The sequence below is a fragment of the Myxocyprinus asiaticus genome, chromosome 2, assembly GCF_019703515.2.
Source record: "Myxocyprinus asiaticus isolate MX2 ecotype Aquarium Trade chromosome 2, UBuf_Myxa_2, whole genome shotgun sequence".
NCBI classification, from domain to species: Eukaryota; Metazoa; Chordata; class Actinopteri; order Cypriniformes; family Catostomidae; genus Myxocyprinus; species Myxocyprinus asiaticus.
Window position 1 is genome coordinate 29,236,772 of NC_059345.1, and position 23,436 is coordinate 29,260,207.

Consider the following 23,436-nt stretch of genomic DNA (forward strand, 5'->3'; position numbering starts at 1 on the left):
TACTTGTACATTCGGCTGCTCCTATGACTAACTCTTGTGATGTTGCAACTTTTTATTTTTATTTTATGCATTGACTTATTTATTGACTGCTATATTTATCTTCTGTATATATAATCATATATTTCTATGAGGAATTTATGACTTAACAGGCATTCATTCATTATTTTCTGGGGTCATCATCATCAGGTAGCCCGACTCACCCAGGATGACACAATAGCGAGACATAGTGAGATCCCTACTAGACAGCATTTGTTGACTTCATAGGCGCGTCATACCAAATCGCGCGTATATCAAAATATGATATATTTTCAAAACTGATATTAAAAAATGCAACCTTGGTAGGTAGGTAGCTCACTAGATTGAAACACAGCTAGAGTCCAAGGCCGTAACCATGTCTTGAACATTGGGGGGACCAAACCATTAGGGGGTGGGTGGTCGCGGGTGTTGAGGTCACAAATATAATGGTCCACGGTCCTTTAAAATAGTAAAGGCGATAAAATTATAATTTTCTGAATAAGGCTTTAAATGTGTTAAAGTTTTTTTAAATGCGACCAAAATTTGATAATTTTTGGTTTTAAAATGTTTTTTTTGTTTGTTTTTTTTTTGTTTTTTTTGTATCAAAGGAAAGATGAATATAATTTGAATTTATTTTAATCACTGATGTATCTGTAAAATGATATGACATCAGCTGGCTAGCAAAAAGAAAATACGCAAAATTATTTACTGTCCTCAAGTTGTCCCTCATTGTTTTTGTTTTTTCCCTAGTAGAATCTTAACACAATATTTTCTTCAAGAATCCTAACGCTGCTCTCTTCAATACAAAAATAGTTCATATTGAGCACTACTGTCAAGGTCCAAAGAAAAAAAATAATTATTAACATACCATAAATGTAGTCAGTTCAACATAAAGTTGTTTTATGGCCACAGAAAGCTTGGAATATAATGCACTTGTCATTTGGACTACTGTTATGATGTCTTTATACTGAAGCTTTAATAGTGCTTTATATATTTGTCCTTTTTGAAGCTTGACATCTCCTGCTCACAAACTGTTATTCTATGGAATAGAGCTGCTTAAAATATCTACCCAGCATATGGGTTTTGAACAACATAAGCTGAGTAAATGAGTGAGTAAAAGTACATTTTCCATTTTTAGGTGAACTACTTTAACTGGTGGCTCATTTTTTGCACACAAACCTGACAAGGACATACTCAAAATAAAACAGTCTCTTATAAAAGAAGACTCTTAGGAGATGCTGTACAAAATTCAGAATTAATTTAAGACATTAAGACAAATAAATGAAGACAAATTATTTAGAAAATCTTAAATTGATTGTTAATGATTACCTAATATTTTTTGCACTATAAATATATGACACTAGTCTGTCCTTGTCACAACATAAAAACTCAATTGAAGCCACAAGTCACAGGTTTTACCATGTTCTACTTTTAATCTGAGGGTGAAACCACTCTACTTTGTGTTTTATAGATAATTTTCTTATAGACAATGTCAAGTGAAGTTTTTATAAAGCTCCTTCAAATACCTGTCAGATAACCACATTTCCTTTACAATATACACACATTCACACTTTATCTTAAGCCTGACATGCTGAAAACTACTCTGTTAATGTTTTCACATTCACAATTATGAATAACATCCGAATCACGTGCTGTACATGACATTTTCAATTCAAAACGGCGAATTTTGCCAAATGGTGAATAGTTTACACCCTTGGAAATTACTTTCGGTTGCACAACATTTTAATCATAAAACAGTGGTCAAATTGTGCATGTTTAGTTAGATACTTTCATCTTACATGATACAGACCCTCTTAACCTGATCTGCTTGATGACTCCCGCCTTCATCGATATGATTGGCTATCTCAAATGACATTGACGAGCGGTGTTAGACTAGTGAGCATGCTAAAAATGTAACTTTTTTTTAAACCTTTGTTATTCCTGCAACAACTTAATGACAACTAGACGGTGGTGCATAATGGACTGCAGCAGAACAGCAACAAGGATATCACTTATTGGCAGGGTTGGGGAGTAACGGAATACATGTAACGGGATTACATATTTAAAATATAAAATATAAGTAACTGTATTCCACTACAGTTACAATTTAAATCATTGGTAATTAGAATACAGTTACATTCAAAAAGTATTTTGATTACTGAAGAGATTACTTTGCATTTTATTGTCATTTGTTTCATTTAATATTTAGTCCTTTCAGATGGAAAACATTTATACATATAAATGATGCGATCCAAAGTGCATTTGAACAGCGGTGAAACACTTTCTTATGATGTGTGACATTCATACGAGCAGACAGAGAAGTAAGTTTGAAGTAAGTTTGGAGCAGAAGAAATAGAAATAAACCTTGTGTAAATTGTCAGTTTTACGCTAAGCTAAAATGCTATTTCTAGTCATTTTACATGCACATGTTACCAGACAAGATCATATTTTTTATCAAGAAAATTCACATTGGATCATAATTTCTTTTTTTCTAGTAAGACCTTTGATATTAGGGCAAAAATCGTATTCTTGATAGTAATTTTTTTTATTGTTTTCCTGTAAAAATCCTTAAAACAAGATACATTTTATTTATCTTGTTTTAGAAACAACATTGCATAAGATATTTAGGTTTTTCAGAGAATGTATTTTGTCTTACTGTACTGGCAGAGTTTTTATAGTCAAAACAAGTGAAAAAATCTACCAGTGCTGAAGAAGTAATCCAAAGTATTTAGAATACGTTACTGACCATGAGTAATCTAATGGAATATGTTACAAATTACATTTTACAGCATGTATTCTGTAATCTGTAGTGGAATACATTTCAAAAGTAACCCTCCCAACCCTGCTTATTGGGGGGGGGGGGGGGGGGGGGCAATTTTGCCATATCTGATTATTGGGGGGAATTGTCCCCCTCAATGTATATTGCTGTTATGACCCTGCTAGATTCACAACAAAGAGTGCTGTTCCAGCCCATGTTCCTACTCACTATCCTAATTGTTCATCTTTTCACATGAGTGTACAAATATAGAGAATAATTGCCTCGCAACTTGTCTTGTGGTCAATTAATTACATTGAAACAGTGTGCTGCACTCTGATAAAAGACAGCGTTTAATCTGAGGCTTATCTCTCTGAGCATAAACGGCTCATAAAAAATTAGTCTGAAAATCCTCTTCGGTTGTAGAGATGATAGAAAGTACCGAAAGCATCTTATCGGGTAACAATGGAATAGCTTATTACTGTGATGGTGTTGTCATAGGTATACTGCTATAAAGATTATTGTGAATATGCTCATATTAACCTATAACAATTCCTCTAAACTGAACCTGACCTTGCATGTTTAATGCTTGAGTGTGATTGAATGAGGACCATTAGAAAACTGTCAGTCTATTCATCTCTGAGACACTGAAAGTAGTTGCCCTTCTTTGTGACCTTTGTTTCTGGTGGCTTTTGATATTTTTGCTATAATATTTTTGCAACAGAGGCATTCATATTAACAAACCACCTTTTTGTTTAAAAAGGGGGTGGTGAGGGGGGAGAGTAAGAATTATGCATATTAATGTGAGGCAGCAACCACTAAAAGTAGTGCTTGAACTCAGTTGTATGAGGTCTGGCAGAACCTCATAATAAATCTGACAAATCTGTGATGATGAGTTGGACGTTCAGCCTGTCAAAGACTTAGTTTTAGCTAAAACAGTTTGGCTACAGCCCTTATCTCCCCGCCTCCTCCATTTGTGTCTCTCACATATACTAAAAAAACTGTAACTCTGAATTTTAACACTGAAGGGTAAATGTTTCCCAGAGTTGAGTTATCTGGGCGCATGCTGACTCTGTCCATTATAATCCAAACCATGTAATAAAACTAGAATTTGGTTAGGTGGGCTGGACAGACACTGTTGCTATGGATGTGCATACACACTGTACGTGTTGCTGTAATAGGTTTGTGTGGGTTTTCTTCCCTCGTAGTGTATTGTGAGTGTGGGAGGGGAATCTGTATGAATTATTGGGGCACAAAGTGCATTTCTACTTCGTAGGAATTCAATTCGTTGATGGGATTCAAAGAATTTAGGGTCAACATACATGAATCAGTGCATTAGCCAATAAGAGCTCCAAGAGAACATGCTATATCTGTGCCCTGACTGTAGCATCACCAATAGAATGACCAAGAGCAGCTAAAAAAACATAACAGGACATGTTTGCAATAAAGAGAGATGAATGGACTTATAAGTTGTCCATTTCCAGTGGCTTTGTAAGAGAGTCAATTACAATGCTCTTTACATTCTTGTAAACCTTTATGTGGGTTTTTGTTGTGTGCATAGTCACCTGAGTCATAGATGTTAGATTATTCAAACAGCTGTCCGTGTTTGTGTGTGTGCACTTTTGCATTTTGTCTGAAGGTTGCAGCTGACAGCAGAGCAGTGTGGGAGTCGGCTGGTTTTAGTTGGCTTGCTCACAGTCAGAAAGAGAGAGAGAGAGAGAGAGAGAGAGAGAGATATGAACACTCTGTAATTAGCACCCACGGCTACAAGCTGCATTCCTTCTCTGTAAATTACAGAGTGGCCTGCCTGCACTGCCAGACCCGGCAAACCTGCCTGCGTGAGTGTATCCAGACCCTCCTGCCCTCCACCGGCCTCACGCATACCTGTACATATCTGTAAAACTATGGTTACCTGCTTGCAGCCATGTCTTCCAGTTCACTTCCACAGTGTTTGTTTCTGCGATGCAGTGATGGTGGAGGCTCAGTCTCTCCAGGGCTCGGCCTGCATTGATTTGTTGGGATTTCAGCATACTTACATGAGTATAAAGAGTCCCTACACAGCTGTCTGTCATATCTGATATATTTAAAGAGTGTGGTATGTATTGAACTACATGGACACTGAAATACACACAGCATTACCATAACACAACGGATTTAAAAAGTATGTTTTCTGAATCAAGAAATGAAGCATTAATTAGGATTATCTGCTTTGTGTGAGGATGGAGATGTGTAAATGTGTCAAAATGTGCTTTCACACTAGCACTTTTGGTGCGCACCCGAGTTCGAATGACGTCAAAGTTTGGTTCGTTTGGGTTGTGTGAACGCTGTTTTCTGAACTCGGGTGTGCAACCACGAACCGCACCCAAGTCCACTTGAAAGGCGGTCTGGGGTATGGTTCATGTGAACTCTGGTGTGGTTCGCTGCTGATATGAACACAATCGTACTAAATCGCGGAAGTGAACCCTTATTGATGACGTATAATTCGCATCTTCGCAGGCTCCCGATCGCAGTTATTATGAAACCAAATGAATTTCTCATACCAGCTTGTGTCCAAATAAATTCCCTTCAGAGAGCAGCTCACAGTCTTCACATCTCTTGCAACACATCCGCTGGCTCACAGCAGACAAACGCTAATATTCTTCACATCATTGCATATTCAATGCATCCATGGAAGACAAACACAAGTGTCTTTCTGTGCTTGTAAAGTTTTGGTGGTAAATCCAAAGAGATGAATACTTCAATAACACAGCGATGCTGATGTCTTGAGTTGTTGCCTAGTTACAGTAGTAAACAGCTGGCTCTTGTACTAACGTTGATGATGTAATCGGACCGCAGTTCAGACCCATAAAATATGATGTGAACAGAGACCAGCGGGGGCAGGGGGAGGAAACAAACTCTGGTTCGGTCCAAGCAATCGAACCAAGTATGAAAGCACCCTAAATGTGTGTTTGTCGTGGATTTTATTTATGTTTACGATTATGTGTTGGAGGGAGTTTTTGAAATTTTAGTGTTTGCGAGTACCTGTGTGTATGTGTACTTAATTAGCTATATTTTGGGGACAATTTTGTACCCAGAATTGAGCTCAATCGGACAAAACTTTTAGGGATATTTTGGGATGTCCTCATTTGTAAAAACAAGCCATACATAATATAAATATATATTTTTTTATTCTAAAAATGCGAAAGGTTTTTGGTTAGGGTTAGTCTATAGTTATTATAGCTAGCTATATTTAAAAGCAGTAGAAATCTATGCTACTGTATGTCAAGTAAATTGTGAATATTGCAATCATTTTAATGCACCTTTTATTTGGCCACTGCATTTCCTAAAGAGCACGTCATTAGACTTATTTCCTGATCCTTTCAGGGCTAGAGATCTGCACGGGCCTTAAACTGTAACCTGTAACTCATGTCATTTTTATTTGTATGGCACTTTTCACAACACACATCGTTTCAAAGCAGCTTTACAGGAAATCATGCATTAAAACAAAAAATTAAACCGTAATATCTATGACGTCTTAGTGTGATCATTGTGTAATTTGATTAAATATTATTGTAAATTGTGTATAAAAATGAAACCTGTACCCGAGACCATATGGCCCAACCCTAACCGGCCCTAATGGTACTAGGGCCGGAACAACGCGTCAACGTAATCAATGATGTCGATTACATAAATATGTCGATTTGCGTGGAATGCGTCGATGCGTCACACTATTTGCGTTCATCCCCAGTGATGGCGGCTCCGGCTCCCGGGCATGCTGAAACTAGTCTTTATCCCAAAAAGCTCAAACCCGATCATCAAAAGTGTGGGAATTATTTAAACAGAGACCTAATAAAATGGTACTCTGCATGCTTTGAAAAATACCACAGCAGCGCAAGTGCTATGCACAAGCATCTCAAAAGAAAACATCCTGGGCCTCTCTGACCTCAAAATGACGAGACAGCAGCGTAAGTATTTGGACTATTACAGTGAGTTTTGTCAGATTGTTGGTTGTTAGCCAGTGCCTGGGAGTCCTTATGTGTCATGTTTCACACACAAACTCAACGAAGACTCCCTAGAGCAGATGCTAATGGCTAGTATGGCAACGCCGCATTCCAGTGCATTTGCAAGTTGTAAGCTGTTTGTTTATGCACATATAGACCTATGAAACTAAACGATGTAGATTTACATTAACATTACGCTCGGTGTAAGCAGCATTTTGCAAATAAATAATACAAGTGCATTTCCGATTACAACTGGCACTAGCCATTGAAGTAAATCATACTCAACACTATTCATGGGAACTAATGGCAGAATATAGTAAACAACACCTTTCCTAATTAGGCCTACACTGCATAAATCTTATCTTTTGTGATGAATAGTATCATTAGGTAAAAGTTCATTCATAGATTTCATGTTAAAAAATGTCACTAATTTCATTTGGTGTCTTTTTGTGTCTCAGGAAGAGGCAAAGCTGTGTGCAAGATTTTTTTGCCATAAAAAGGATGCCACTGTATGCTGAGTGAATGATGCCCTAAATGTTTTTTTTTTGTGTTTTTTTTTTGCACTATATATGTTGGGCTGAATTTATGTTGGACTCATGGACATTTGTATTACTGATAGATGCCTTTTAATTCTTGGCACTTTATTTTTTTATGTTGGGAATTTCTAATTTGTAAAGTAAGTATTTTTATGAGAAAATGTTTGAATAAAATGTTGAAAGATTAATGGCAGAAGTTAGTTATTATTTATTAGTAAGTTAACCAAAGGATTAATCGATTAATCAGAAAATAATCAATAAATTTATCAAAAAATAAATTATCATTAGATTAATTGACTAATAGAAAAAGTAATCGATAGATTAATCAATTGGGGGAAAAAATCGTTGCAGCCTTAAATGGTACCATCAGATTTTAAGCCGGAACCTGAATTAATTTCTTCTCCTAGCAAGTTTTGTTTCAACAGGCTGTAATTTTTGTAAGCATCATAGGCAACATTCGTAACAGTATTGTAACAGTTTACATACACAGCTTTAACAAGGCACAGCGGCCCCTCAGTACACTAGAGCAGAAGGGAAAAAAAACATTCACTTACTGTTTATCAAGCTCCAAAACTTTGCTTGGTGCAGACAATCTGGAATTATGTGTAACAATGTAACAGTCACAAAAAGTCCTCTTTGCAGCCTAAATTGTCCAAAACATTGAATTTTCCAACACTTGCGCTAAAAGAAGCTAGATGCAGTGCAACGAATGAAACAACACTGGTGTCTCGACATGCGTTTTTGAAACTAGAAGTTCTTTTTAACTTGACACAGTGTCTAAAAATGTTCCGGTCCTGCACGAGACGCTGAAGAAACAGTGAGATGTGGTGCAACAGTCAAACACGTCCGTCCAGAATTTGTTTACTTTGGAAAACAATGGAAAAACAGAGCAGACGCACGCAAAACATGTTCCAGAACCTGAAGTCATACTTGGAAAATCGGACCCGTCAGGCCCAGATTGGGTTGCAGACCTCTATTCAGGGCTGCACAATTGATCAATATAACAAAAGAATTGCAAAGTTGCAAATGTCAAAATTAAATTGCAAAACGCTGTGACTTAATGACACAAATACATGGTCTGTGCGAGCTTCAGAAAGAATGAGTGACGCACTGCTTTGTGTGCACGCCGGAGTTAATGATACCAAGGAGCTCGCATGATACGCTGTTTTCAGAGCAGTTCATATGCTGTGTGAAAGCAAAATGATGCAGGTTCACACAATCGCACAATTCCAAACATTTGTAACCACAAGTTATTATTATTCAAATCTAAAAACATGACACTGTGTCACAGAAAAGAAGGAAATGACAGCATCTCACCAGATTTATTATGAGGAACACTGTAAACTGTCAAATACACATTCCGACACTGCATTGCATTTTCAGTGTTCTGCCAGAATATAAGCTCCAAGTGAAATAAATATGACAGAACCACATTACTGTAGTATAAATCAAATCTAATCTTCAATATAATAGTAGTAATTATTCAGTATTATATTATAATAAACTTTACTGTGTCTCACAATAATAATCAAGTATTACAGTATACATTTGAAGTCAGAAGTCATTAATACAAATTTTTTAACCCCTCCACATATTTAATATTAACAGACTATAGTTTTGGCTAGTTGTTTAGGACATCTACTTTGTGCATGACAAGTCATTTTTCCAACAATTATTTACAAACAGATTTTCACTTTAATTGAATATAACTCTGGTGGATTGTGTGTGGATGCTGTGGAGAATAGCGTGAAGCCTCCACACACGCTAGGTCTCCGCGGTAACGTGCTCAACAAGACGCGTGATAAGATGCACGGATTGACTGTCTCAGATGCAGAGGCAACTGAGATTCGTTCTTCGCCACCCAGATTGAGGCAAGTCACTACTCCACCACAAGGACTTAGAGTGCATTGGGAATTAGGCATTCCAAATTGGGGAGAAAAAGGGGAGAGAGAAAAAAAAAACAATAGTACGCAGGTATAAACATCATGGGACCACGCAGCCATCATACCGCTCAGGAAGGAGATGCATTCTGTCTCCTAGAGATGAACGTAGTTTGGTGTGAAAAGTGCATATCAATCCCAGAACAACAGCAAAAGGCCTTGTGAAGATGCTGGAGGAAACGGGTAGACAAGTATCTATATCCACAGTAAAACGGGTCCTATATCAACATAACATGAAAGGCTGCTCAAGGAAGAAGCCACTGCTCCAAAACCACCATAAAAAAGCCAGACTACAGTTTGCAAGTGCACATGGGGACAAAGATCTTACTTTTTGGAGAAATGTCCTCTGGTCTAATGAAAAAAAAATTGAACTGTTTGGTCATAATGACCATCATTATGTTTGGAGGTAAAAGGGTGAGGCTTGCAAGCCGAAGAACACCATCCCAACCGTGAAGCATGGGGGTGGCAGCATCATGTTGTAGGGGTGCTTTGCTGCAGGAGGGACTGGTGCACTTCACAAAATAGATGGCATCACGAGGAAGGAAAATTATGTGGATACACTGAAGCAACATCTCAAGACATCAGCCAGTAAGTTAAAGCTCAGTCACAAATGGGTCTTCCATATGGACAATGACCCCAAGCATACCTCCAAAGTTGTGGCAAAATGGCTTATGGACAACTAAGTCAAGGTATTGGAGTGGCCATCACAAAGCCCTGACCTCAGTTCAATAGAAAACTTAGCAAGTGCGAGCAAGGAGGCCTACAAACCTGACTCAGTTACACCAGTTCTGTCTGGAGGAATGGGACAAAATTCCAGCAACTTATTGTGAGAAGTTTGTGGAAGGCTACCCAAAATGTTTGAACCAAGGTAAACAATTTAAAGGCAATGCTACCAAATACTAACAAAGTGTATGTAAACTTCTGACCCACTGGGAATGTGATGAAAGAAATAAAAACTGAAATATATCATTCTCTCTACTATTATTCTGACATTTCACATTCTTAAAATAAAGTAGTGATCCTAACTGACCTAAGACAGGGAATGTTTTCTACGATTAAATGTCAGGAATTGTGAAAAACTGAGTTTTAATGTATTTGGCAAAGGTGTATTTAAACTTCTGTCTTCAACTGTATAATATTCAACTGGTTTCAATAAAATAAGTGAGGGAAATTAATTCACATATGTTTTGGTAAAAATATATTTAGGTAAATAATGCTACTACTATGGATCATTGTACAGTGCATCCGGAAAGTATTCACAGCGCTTCACTTTTTCCACATTTTGTTATGTTACAGCCTTATTCCAAAATGGATTAAATTAATTATTTTCCTCAAAATTCTAAAAACAATACCCCATAATGACAATGTGAAAGAAGATTGTTTGAAATCTTTGCAAATTTATTAAAAATAAAAAACAAAAAAAATCACATGTACATAAGTATTCACAGCCTTTGCCATGACACTCAAAATTGAGCTCAGGTGCATCCTGCTTCTACTGATCATCCTTGAGGTGTTTCTACAACTTGATTGGAGTCTACCTGTGGTAAATTCAGTTGATTGGACATGATTTGGAAAGGCACACATCTGTCTATATAAGGTCCCACAGTTAACAGTGCATGTCAGAGCACAAACCAAGCCATGAAGTCCAAGGAATTGTCTGTAGACCTCCGAGACAGGATTGCATCAAGGCACAGATCTGGGGAAGGGTACAGAAAAATTTCTGCAGCATTGAAGGTCCCAATGAGCACAGTTGCCTCCATCATCCGTAAATGGAAGAAGTTTGGAACCACCAGGACTCTTCTTAGAGCTGGCCGTCTGGCCAAACTGAGCGATCGGGGGAGAAGGGCCTTAGTCAGGGAGGTGACCAAGAACCCGATGGTCACTCTGACAGAGCTCCAGCATTTCTCTGTGGAGAGAGGAGAACCTTCCAGAAGAACAACCATCTCTGCAGCACCCCACCAATCTGGCCTGTATGGTAGAGTGGCCAGACAGAAGCCACTCCTCAGTAAAAGGCACATGACAGCCTGCCTGGAGTTTGCCAAAAGGCACCTGAAGGACTCTCAGATCATGAGAAACAAAGATTGAACTCTTTGGCCTGAATGGTAAGCGTCATGTCTGGAGGAAACCAGGCACCGCTCATCACCTGGCCAATACCATCCCTACAGTGAAGCATGTTGGTGGCAGCATCATGCTGTGGGAATGTTTTTCAGTGGCAGGAACTGGGAGACTAGTCAGGATCGAGGGAAAGATGAATGCAGCAATGTACAGAGACATCATTGATGAAAACCTGCTCCAGAGCGCTCTGGACCTCAGACTGGGGTGAAGGTTCATCTTCCTACAGGACAACGACCCTAAGCACACAGCCAAGATAACAAAAGAGTGACTACGGGACTACTCTGTGAATGTCCTTGAGTGGCCCAGCCAGAGCCCAGACTTGAACCCGATTGAACATCTCTGGAGAGATCTGAAAATGGCTGTGCACCGACACTCCCTATCCAACCTGATGGAGCTTGAGAGGTCCTGCAAAGAAGAATGGGAGAAACTGCCCAAAAATAGGTGTGCCAAGCTTGTAGCATCATACTCAAAAAGACTTGAGGCTGTAATTGGTGCCAAAGGTGCTTTAACAAAATATTGAGCAAAGATTTCAAACAAACTTCTTTCACGTTGTCATTATGGGGTATTGTTTGTAGAATTTTGAGGAAAATAATGAATTTAATCCATTTTGGAATAAGGCTGTAACACAAAATGTGGAAAAAGTGAAGCGCTGTGAATACTTTCCGGATGCACTGTAAATGAAAACAATTAAATATCCTTCTTCCTTGTGTTCATTTAGTTACAAAATTAAGTACAAATTATTTTAAAGTAGAATTTTACTTTATATCTTAAACATTTTGAATCTACTTGACTACGCTTGAATTATGGTTCCTCTGAACACAAAAAAAACAAACATTTTTAGCCATTTCAGATACATAATTATCGAGATATATACTAACTGAGCACTTTATTAGGAACACCTGTATACCTACTTATCCAAGAGATTATCTAATCAGCCATGGCATGATTGTTGGTGCCAGATGGGCTGGTTTGAGTATTTCTGTAACTGCTGATCTCCTGTGATTTTCACACACAACAGTCTCTAGAGTTTCCTCAGAATTGTGCCAAAAACAAAAAAACATCCAGTGAGTGGCAGTTCTGCTGATGGAAATGCTTTGTTGATGAGAGAGGTCAAAACAGAATGGCCAGACTGGTTCAAGCTGACAGAAAGGCTATGGTAACTCAGATAACCACTCTATAGCATCTCAGAATGCTCAACATGTCGAACCTTGATGTGGATGGGCTACAACAGCAGAAGACCATGTCGTCTTAGGACCATAGTGTTCCAAATAAAGTGCTCAGTGAGTGTATGTCAAATATTGTCAATTGTCTAAAAAGTATCTAGATATAATTTTTGGAGCCATTATCACCCAGTCCAAGTGTCTGCACAAATTTGTACCCAGAAGTGAGCAAAATGGGGGCATTTTAGGATGTCCTTATTTGGAAAAATAATCCACACATCAATTAAATAATGATTTTTTAAAATTCTAATAATGCAAAAAGTTTTCTGTTAGGGTTAGGTTTAGTACACAGTAATTGACTGTGACCCTGACAGAGGACCAGCTGATGGTCCAAATTAGATTTGTGACATTGTATGTGTGTGTGAGAGAGAGAAGTAAAGTGTAGGTTAATGTACAACACACCATCCTTCTATGTCCCTCTCATTCCATATACTGATTTGCTCTTGATAGTACTAGTTTAAAAATATTCTCTTCCTACCATGCAGCAATCAAACATCCTCTCTGACTAAGAGCATGGTAGCATGCTGGCTTGAGTGTATATCTATATGTCCAGCTGAATATAGTGCTTCTATAAAGCTTTAATAATGTTATTTCTCTACGGTCTCATCAGCTGACTGCTGAAGAGGATTTGCAGAACTGCAGTTTCCTGTTTATGTCAGTCCATCCTGTGTTCTAAGGAAGTCAAGTCTTACTGTTGGGTTTGTCATAAAGGGCCAGCTAATGATAAACAGTGATGACTGAAGATGTCATCAAACTGTTTTCAGACTGAAGTCAGTTTTCTCCAACTGTGAAATCACAGTCTACTTGCCAGGGTACCCATATTTAGGGTTAAATGTCTTGAAAAGCACAGTGATGCTTGCATTAGCAAGGACCACTTATTACAATTTTGGAGAGCCACTTTGTGCCCATTTCCTCCAATGTAAAAAAGAATAAAGTGAGCTGCTCTTTTCTGGTAATGTATTTTACAACTGGTGCACAAGTCCATGAGCCATGCTTTTGAAATGCACTCTCTGTGCTGGAGCTGACATTGAGAGGAGAAAACGCCACATTATAAGTTGGACTCTTCTGTGAGGTCTGCTGCTGAGAATGCCCCCTGAGAGCCTCACAGCAGTTAGGAGACATCAGACAACATCCATAATTTATGACTGAGATAGAGATGTGGCTTGCGGCTTGTTTTTGTGTCTAAGTTGTGCCCTCGTGCACTCCCTCTGTAACAAATGAATAGTGAATGCATTTCCTCCTGCTGTCTTCTCCTCTTTGTCTTTCTCTCTCTTTCCCCTGCTGTGCCCTATAAATCAACTGAGAAGTTATGAGACCAGAATATGACATTGTTGAATCCATGTATCATTCATTCATTTCATATTCAATAAGGAAATCAAAATCGAAAAAAAAAAAAAGACTTATTTCATTATTTGTTTACAAAACCAATATTAAAAAACAAATAATAACTTGTTTTTCAATATTTCGATTTAATGCTCAGGCTAAAAATAGGAAATTGGAAAAATAGCCACGGGACGGTCCGTGTACTTTTGTGTCCATTCCTTTTTTCTTTTTTTAACCCAAAAATGAAAAACAAAAAAATTTGGTTTCTTCTTTATTGGTTTTAACACTGATGAATAGAATAAGCAGATTCAAACTCATTTTCTGTTGTCCATTTCATTTTCTATTTAAAAAGGAATAAAGAGAAAGGGGGAAATGGCTCAATTTTCATTTTCTTCCATTGTTGAAAAATTTATTTACGGCTTGAATATTTGATATGCACATGTGAGCAGCACTGAAACACCACTTTTATCTGATTGGTCAACTTGCCCCGTCATTTGTAGCCTACTGCGTTAATCCCATCAGCTAGAATTAGAATTGGGATCGCTCTGCAAATTGGTCTCAATTTTCATTAAATATTGTCCCAAACCACCACTAACTGTAAACTATGCATGCCATATGTATTAGAATCTTGCTGCTTGGCACATCATGGTCTTGTTGCGAGGTGTTGCCTCTAATGGACAATGCGTGAGAGATCACAAGCCACATCACTTGGCCATATGCTGACTGGGAGTTGGTCTATTATATATTATTTTTATTTTTAATAACATTGTATGATTTTTTTAGTGACTGTAGTGGCACGTCCCATTGATAAATGTCATTTAAAAAAGCTCCATCACTTTATATAAAAGCCCCACAAGTTAATATGAGTTAACACAAGTTTATTTTTGACATTTTAATAATATATTTACTAAATGTTCATCCAGGCTGAGGCAATTACGTCGGAAAAACACTCTACTAGCAATCTACGGCTTGCATAAATTAACATTGCACTTATGGAGATAGGGTGATTAGACGTCCCAATAACAGGGACAGTCCTGATTTTACACGCCATGTCCCACATCCTGACGGACTTACAGTTGTCGCCTTGTGTCCGAATCTTAGCTATTAGAATTTTATGTCCACTCCAATCCATGTTTATTATGCCTAAACATTAATTTATCATTCACTTTTATCCAAAGCAACAGAACATTACATTTATCAATGGGACACGAATACACAGGTACTACAAAATCATACAATGTTATTAAAAATAAAAATAATATATAATAGACTAACTCCCAGTCAGCATATGGCCAAGTGATGTGGCTTGCGATCTCTCACGTGTCCACATCGGAGCATTTTCAGTCATAATTCTGCAGCCACACAAACTGACAGTTCTGAGTGCAGTGTTTTATGTCTGTATATTATAGTTATATACCATTTATATTTATATACCATAACATCAAGCCAAGTGTGCAAAATCTTTGCAAACTTGCTGCCGGCAGAGAATTACTTTACCCTGCTCTGGGAGCTTAGGTGTGAGGGATTTGCTCATCATGGAAAATATGCTGAAGGAAGTTCATGAATGCTTGTCTCTCAAAAGCTCAACCAGTAAATATAAAATCAGCATTTACTCAGAGCCTTCGCATTTGTCCGATAATAAAAGGCACACAAAACTGCCACGTATATGACCCAGTAGGAAAAGGCTACCCATATTTCCATTCAAAAACATGGATATCGGAATGATCTGAGCTTGAAATTAGTACTCTTTGCTGCCATGTAAATACTTATTGTCTTATATTAAATATTACATGTAATAATATCTTCCAATTTATTTATTATTATTTATCATTTGTTATTTACTATTGTAGCTGTTATAATTCACTGGCATGAATGTTCATCTGTCTTGGATGCACCCTATGTTAAGTCTGTATATTCCCTGAACCGCATCTTGCTTTGTTCATTGCAATGCAATATGTAAAAATGAAAATAAACAGATTCTTTCAATAGGGCCTGGGTAGCTCAGCGAGTACTGACGCTGACTACCACTCCATGAGTCATGAGTTAGAATCCAGGGTGTGCTGAGTGACTCCAGCCAGGTCTCATAAGCAACCAAATTGGCCCAGTTGCTAGGGAGGGTAGAGTCACATGGGGTAACCTCCTCGTGGTTGCGATTAGTGGTGCTCGCTCTCAATAGGACGCGTGGTAAGTTGTGCGTGGATCACGGAGAGTAGCATGAGCCTCCACATGCTGGGAGTCTCCACGGTGTCATGCACAACGAGCCACGTGATAAGATGCGTGGATTGACTGTTTCAGAAGCGGAGGCGACTGTGACTTGTCCTCCGCCACCCGGATTGAGGGGAGTAACCGCACCACCACAAGGACCTAATAAGTAGTGGGAATTGGGCATTCCAAATTGGGGAGAAAAGGGGATAAAAACAAAAAAACAAGTTGTATGGCACAAAGGAAAACTGTGATAAGACATTCGGCATACAAAGCAAGGGATTAATCTTAATAAACATCTTAACAATGTGTGTTACTCTTATCAGTTGTTTGATTGTCCTAATGCTGAATCGCATGAAGATGAAACCCTGTCTGCATTCAGTGAATATTTCACAGTTATGTGGAGGCACTGTGTCTGACTATTTGATGAGAGAGTTCAGCTGCAATAAACATGGCGAGTTTTGGAGAATAAATGGTAAAGAATTTAATATTAAGTGTTCTGTTTTGGCTGTAAAAGTGAACATAAGAGTCTTCATGTACTCCCTGCATTAGAGCCACTGAAGACGCAGTGGACAAGTTTTGTTTTTGAAGAAAATGTGCCCCAGAGCATAACAAAATTTGTGTATGTTTGTGCAAATCATTTTACTGCTTTGTGAATGAGGGTCAGTATAAAGAAGGATTTTCAAAAAATTTGACTCTCAAGCATGGATCAGTACCAACTGTTTGTGTTCCAGCTTTATATCCTGAAGATGTAAGTATCGCACTTTATATTTTGTGAATGTTTGCAAATCGCTTTTCCGAATGTGCTTGTTAGCTGATTCAACGGCTAATGCAGCTAAAGTTGAATCAAATCAAATCAAATCACTTTTATTGTCACACAACCATATACACAAGTGCAATAGTGTGTGAAATTCTTGGGTGCAGTTCCAAGCAACATAGTAGTCGTGACAGTGATGAGACAATTTACAATAAACATCAGATTAACAACACAGTTTAAAATCTAATATACACATAATTACACACAACACAATATACAAATAATAACATACAATGTACAGTATACAATACACACAATATAGAATACACATTATACAATAAAAAAAAGTATATATAGTATATATAGAATGTACAGTAGGTTGTATTGTACTGTATTGACATTCAGGCTGTTGGTTGATAGTAAGTTGTTAAGAGAGAATATAATATAATAATAATATAATTTATGACAGTCCGGTGTGAGATATAAGAGTAAGAGTAATAAAGTGCAGTGCTGATGTATTTGATCGTGGGAGATCAAGAGTTCAAAAGTCTGGTTGCTTTGGGGAAGAAGCTGTCATGTAGTCGGCTGGTGCGGGTCCTGATGCTGCGATACCACCTGCCTGATGGTAGCAGTGAGAACAGCCCATGGCTCGGGTGGCTGGAGTCTCTGATGATCCTCCGAGCTTTTTTCACACACCGCCTGGTATATATATCCTGGAGGGAGGGAAGCTCACCTCCGATGATGTGTCTGGCAGTTCGCACCACCCTTTGCAGTGCTTTGCGGTTGTGGGTGGTGCTATTGCTGTTCCAGGCGGAGATGCAGCCAGTCAGGATGCTCTCTACAGTGCAGGTGTAGAACCGTGTGAGGATGTGGCGGTTAATTCCAAACTTCCTCAGCCATCTCAGGAAGAAGAGGCGCTGATGAGCCTTCTTCACAACGGCTTCAGTGTGGATGGACCATGTGAGTTCCTCAGTGATGTGGACACCCAGGAACTTGAAGCTGCTGACTCTCTCCACTGGTGCTCCATTGATGGTGATGGGACTGTGTTCTCTATCTCTTCTCCTGAAGTCCACCACAAGCTCCTTTGTCTTACTGACATTGAGGGAGAGATTGTGCTCCTGACACCAGTGTGTCAGAGTGTGCACCTCCTCTCTGTAGGCTGTTTCATCATTGTCAGTGATCAGACCTACCACCGTCGTTTCATCAGCAAACTTAATGATGGCATTGGAGCTGTGTGTTGCCACACAGTCATGTGTGTACAGGGAATACAGGAGTGGGCTGAGAACACAGCCCTGCGGGGCTCCAGTGTTGAGGGTCAGTGATGAGGAGATGTTGCTGCCTATTCTAACCACCTGGTGTCTGCTTGACAGGAAGTCCAGGATCCAGCTGCACAGCAAGCTGTGTAAGCCCAGAGCCCGGAGTTTCTCATCAAGCTTGGAGGGCACTATGGTGTTGAATGCTGAGCTGTAGTCTACAAACAGCATTCTCACATAAGTGTTCTTTTTTCAAGATGGGAGAGAGCAGTGTGTATTTTAGATGCAATGGCATCATCAGTGGAGCGGTTGTTGCGGTAAGCAAACTGCAATGGGTCTAGTGAGGGAGGCAGTACAGAGCAGATGTAATCTCTGATTAGTCTCTCAAAGCATTTGCTGATGATGGGGGTCAGAGCAACAGGACACCAGTCATTTAAAGCAAGTTATTTTATTGCTTTGGAACAGGCACAATGGTGGACATTTTAAAGCATGTGGGGACTACAGACAAAGAGAGGGAAAGGTTGAAAATGTCCATAAAAACACCAGCCAGTTGATTCGCGCACGATCTGATGACACGGCCCGGAATGCCGTCTGGACCCGCAGCTTTGCGGATATTCACCAGTCGGAAGGATCTTGTTACAGCAATGGTCTACAGAGACGGAGAGTGAACTAACCTCTGTAGCTTTGGCTGCAAGAGCTCTCTCCGCGAGGGCAGTGTTATTTCCCTCAAAACGAGCATAAAAAGTTTTTAGCTCATCCGGGTGAGAGGCAGCGGTGTTCACGGCAGTGTTTTTATTCCCTTTAAAGTCCGTGATGATGTTAATTCCCTGCCACATGCTTCTAGAGTTGGTGGTGTTAAACTGTCCTTCAATCTTGTTCCTGTACTGACGTTTTGCTCTGTGTGGACCTCCGATTTTAATTCCGGGAACACAGAGGAGCATAAACAAGCCAGTTAATCCATTGCTATTAATCCAAGGTTTCTGGTTCAGATAGATCCGTATTGTTCTGGTCGGAACGAAGTCCTCTACGCACTTTCTGATGAAACACGTGATGCTATCGGCGTAAAGCTCGATGTCGTCATCAGAGGCGGACCGGAACATCTCCCAGTCCGCGTGATCAAAACAGTCTTGTAGCATAGAGTCTGATTGGTCCGACCAACACTGGATCGTTCTGAGGGTAGGTGCTTCCTGTTTCAGTTTCTGCCTGTAAGAGGGCAGAAGCAGAATGGAAGAGTGGTCCGATTTGCCAAATGGTGGGCAGGGGAGGGATTTGTAGCTGTCCCGGAAGGGAGAGAAGCAATGGTCCAAAACCCGGTCCCCTCGTGTTAAAACTAGTATGTTGGTGGTATTTTGGTGCGACTGATTTTAAACTGGCTTTATCGAAGTCCCCGGTCACAATGAACGTGGCCTCAGGGTGCGCGGTTTCCTGCTTGCTTATAATCCCGTACAGTTCCTTGAGTGCCCGGTCTGTGTCGGCTTGTGGCGGGATGTACACAGAAGTGATAATGACCGCTTTGAATTCCCTTGGTAGCCAGAATGGTCGACACAGAAGCATGAGAAATTCCAGATCAGGAGAGCAGAAAGACTTGATAGAATGTACGTTCCTCTGATCACACCAGGATATGTTGATCATAAAACATGCACCACCACCTCTGCTTTTATCTGAGAGGTCTTTCGCTCCGTCCGCTCGGTGCACGGAGAACCCCGCAGGTTCAATGGCTGAATCTGGAATCTCAGCAGACATCCAAGTTTCTGTTAGCCAGATAATGCAGCAGTCCCTCGTCTCTCATTGGAAAGAGATCCACGCTTTCAGCTCGCAGAGCTTGTTATCCAGAGACTGAACGTTTGCCAGTAGAATACTGGGTAGCGGGGGTCGATTTGCGTGACGTCTTACTCTGATGAGAACGCCGGCTCTGTTTCCCCTTTTCCTCCTGCGTTTCCGCGGCTGGGCAGCCCAGACAAAGGGCTCTGCTGGCGTGTTCGTAAACAACAGGTCGGCATTGAGGAATTTGAAGTTCGGTTTGTGGTGTGTAATTGCTGAACCAATGTCCAAAAGTGTTTGTCTGTCGTAGACCATAAGGCAGACAACATCCAGTACAAAAAACATAAGAATTGTAAACAAAACAAACAAAATACTACAGTGTTATGTCGGAGCTCGCAACGCAGCAGCCATACTCGGCGCCATCTTGAGTTGAATCCTGCTTGATAAAGTTACCATCGTCTCTGATTGTATTCACGGAGACCAGAGCTATGTCGTTATAGCTTGTTTGCACATGACGTCGAAATGCAGATGGAGGGCAGGAAGTGATTTTCTACATAAGAAGCACTATCACAAACTCAAAATGCCTATGTTTTGTGTCGTTTACGGTTACTCCGATCGATCAAACTGAGAAACCACAAGGAGCTTTTATCGTATAGAAAAAGTAGGCAATTGTAGGCAATGGTATGTCATAAATGAAATCTGATTACAGAAAATATAATTAATTAAAGAAAATAATACCTGTTTTATCTCCATGCAGCATATATTCTCTGGCTCTGTAGGCATAATGCCACAGTTGCCACATGAGCACCTGTACAACAATTTCTAAATGAGCATGATGCAAGACAACCCCCTCAAAAATGTCATGTCTTGTTATAGCGCATAGCTAACGTCATTACAGTATATTTTTGTGTTGCCCATCCATCGTTGCTAAATGGCTGAAAAACTCAACAACAATTAGATAAATTCATCAATTAACCATTCAGAAATGTCCTGGTTCATTCTCACATTTGTGACTTCTGCCGGAGTCTCTCCTCCATCAGTGTCCGAATCTGGTTCATACATATGTGGCTGAACTCCGGTATTTACGGTGTCAGTCATATTGGTTCTGATTTGTTGTTGCTAAAGTATCCGAAGCACGAGCTGTAAAGGCACAGCCCTCTTCCGGAAAGGGGGCAGGGAGCAGCAGCTCATTTGCATTTAAAGAGACACACACGAAAACAGTGTGTCTTTGATTCCACCCAAAAAGAGGCATTTACAACATGGTATAATAAATGATCCGTGGGGTATTTTGAGCTGAAACTTCACAGACACATTCTGGGGACACCTGAGACTTATATTACATCTTGTAAAAAGGGGCATAGTAGGTCTCCTTTAATGTGCTGCATTCTAAATTTAGCCGCAGTTTCCTAGTAAAATTAACACTATAGGTGCTACAACAACTGTGTGTTTTATTCACTTTCACACATCACAACTGCAGCTGCTGATTATGACTTTGTAAACACTTATTTTACACACTGTTACTCACACACTGATATGTTATGATATAGAAAAACACTTTTACTCTTAACGCATCATTTGAAAAACAATACATTTTAACACTTGCATTACAGACTCTCCTACATTTACACACTTTATCTAATATGATTAACTTTCACGGTAACTCACCTGTTGGACTTTGGACTCGGAAGACCATGGTTTTAGACCAGTCAAGCACGCAAACTAACATATGAGATGAGTGTGTCATAGAAGCGAAATGAGATGAGGAGGTTGCTTCAGACAGTGTACTTCTCATTTTGTTTTTGAACACTATTGGTTAGGTTTAGGTGTTGGTTTAAGGGTGTGATGCCTGTTTTACGTCTACCTCTCATTTAATTTTATATCACTACTGGTTAGGTTAAAGTTTTAGGTTAGGGAGGTACGTTGTACTCATTAAAACCTCTATCTAATATTCACCTTAAAAACATGATCTGATTACGACACCATTTCACTCGGTTTTGGTCCTAATGAAGCACGTAATTTCGCTTTGCAAAAATGTTGCCACGGTCACGTAATTTTCATGAGACCAGTCTGCCTCTCAATAGCCCCATTCACACATGCAACCAGGTAAATTACAGGAAAACCATTGGTTTGCCTTTACTGGTAAATGTACCACATGTGCTGTTCACATATGGAACTACTTTCCATCTCTTTTACATTTTGCTACCATTCACACATCAGCACCAAATGTCATTAAACTATGTGATGTTGTTTGCCGGAAATCACCTCAACACAGCTGTGCCAAAAATATGGCTTTTTAGTTTGAAAAAATGGTGGGGTATGATTTTGTTGCTGAACGTATGTGGTCTGAAATGTTTTTTTTTTTTTCATTTATGCACTTGCTCGAGACTCAACGACACTGTATGCAACTACATCATATGAGACTGTTGAACTACAGAGAACAAAATGCTGTCATTAGCATCCGAAGGCAGAGACGCTATCTGCGGCTGAAAAGCACATTAATATATGCGTATTTCGCTACACAGAGGACTGCGCGAAGAACATGGGTTCATCAGAGAATACATGGGAAATCACTAACTGTTCCTTTCAGCTGTCGGGAAATCATTCATTCGCTCGGATGAAGAGAAGTGCTCTAGTTTCACTATCTGAACAGTTTGTTGACATATTTCTTAGTTCCGACTCTGAGTCACAGGTGTTAATCGGTGCAGAATATTTGCATCATCTCTGTCAGAATATTCTTACGTCAGCGTGGCCTGACCTCGTACCAACTCAAACCAGTAATCATATGGCTCTGTTCACACATACTATCAATAAGGACATTTATAGGTGTAAATGTAAATGTTATAGGTAATGATACGGTGACGGGTTCTTTAACTCTCTTCTTGAAGGAGGACAGTCTTTTATTTTACACACACAAAGATCTGCTTTTCAGCATAACATTGCACATGCACACGCACACAGTCAGCTTCATGCGTCTCTCTCTCTCTCTCCTCCAGCGGTCTTGATTGCCTCTTTTATCCCTCTCCAGCTCTCACTGCAACACAGAACAGCTGTTAGAGATACTCACAGGTGTCAATCCTTACCATTCTTCCTCTCCTGGCCTCACTCACCACAGACATTGCTCAGCCACGTCCACATCACCACAGATACAAATTCGCATCAAGGAAAATTGCCAGAGCAAAATTTACCAGTATTTTCAAAAGGGTCGTGTTTACACGACCTCTAAAATGGAAATTATAGGTAATTTTCTGGAAAAGGCTGTATGTGTAAACGCAACTGTATTTGCTATGAAATGGCTTAAAAGCGCGATTTTTTTTTTTTTTTTTTTTTTTTTTTTTTTTAAATCATGGAAACCATAATTTCAACAAAGCTGTATTTCTGCCAATAACATTTAATTTGTTTAATGTAAATATTAAAAGAAAAAATATTCAAGGTATGCTTTCCACACTGTTTTTCATTAAATGACCTCAAGGAAGAATTATATTTAATATTTTTTTATTTGTATACACAAATAACAGTGTATATATAGTAGTAATAAGCAGCAATATTTACCAACATACTTTTTAAAATATGAAAAACAAG

At 39.3% G+C, this 23,436-nt stretch overlaps 1 protein-coding gene across 3 annotated transcripts in view; it reads left to right on the plus strand.

The window, feature by feature from the left end:
• LOC127414102 (docking protein 4-like) overlaps nucleotides 1-23,436 on the plus strand; it is an 89,412-nt gene that overhangs the window by 532 nt on the left and 65,444 nt on the right. The gene's annotated exons all lie outside the window — the stretch shown is intronic.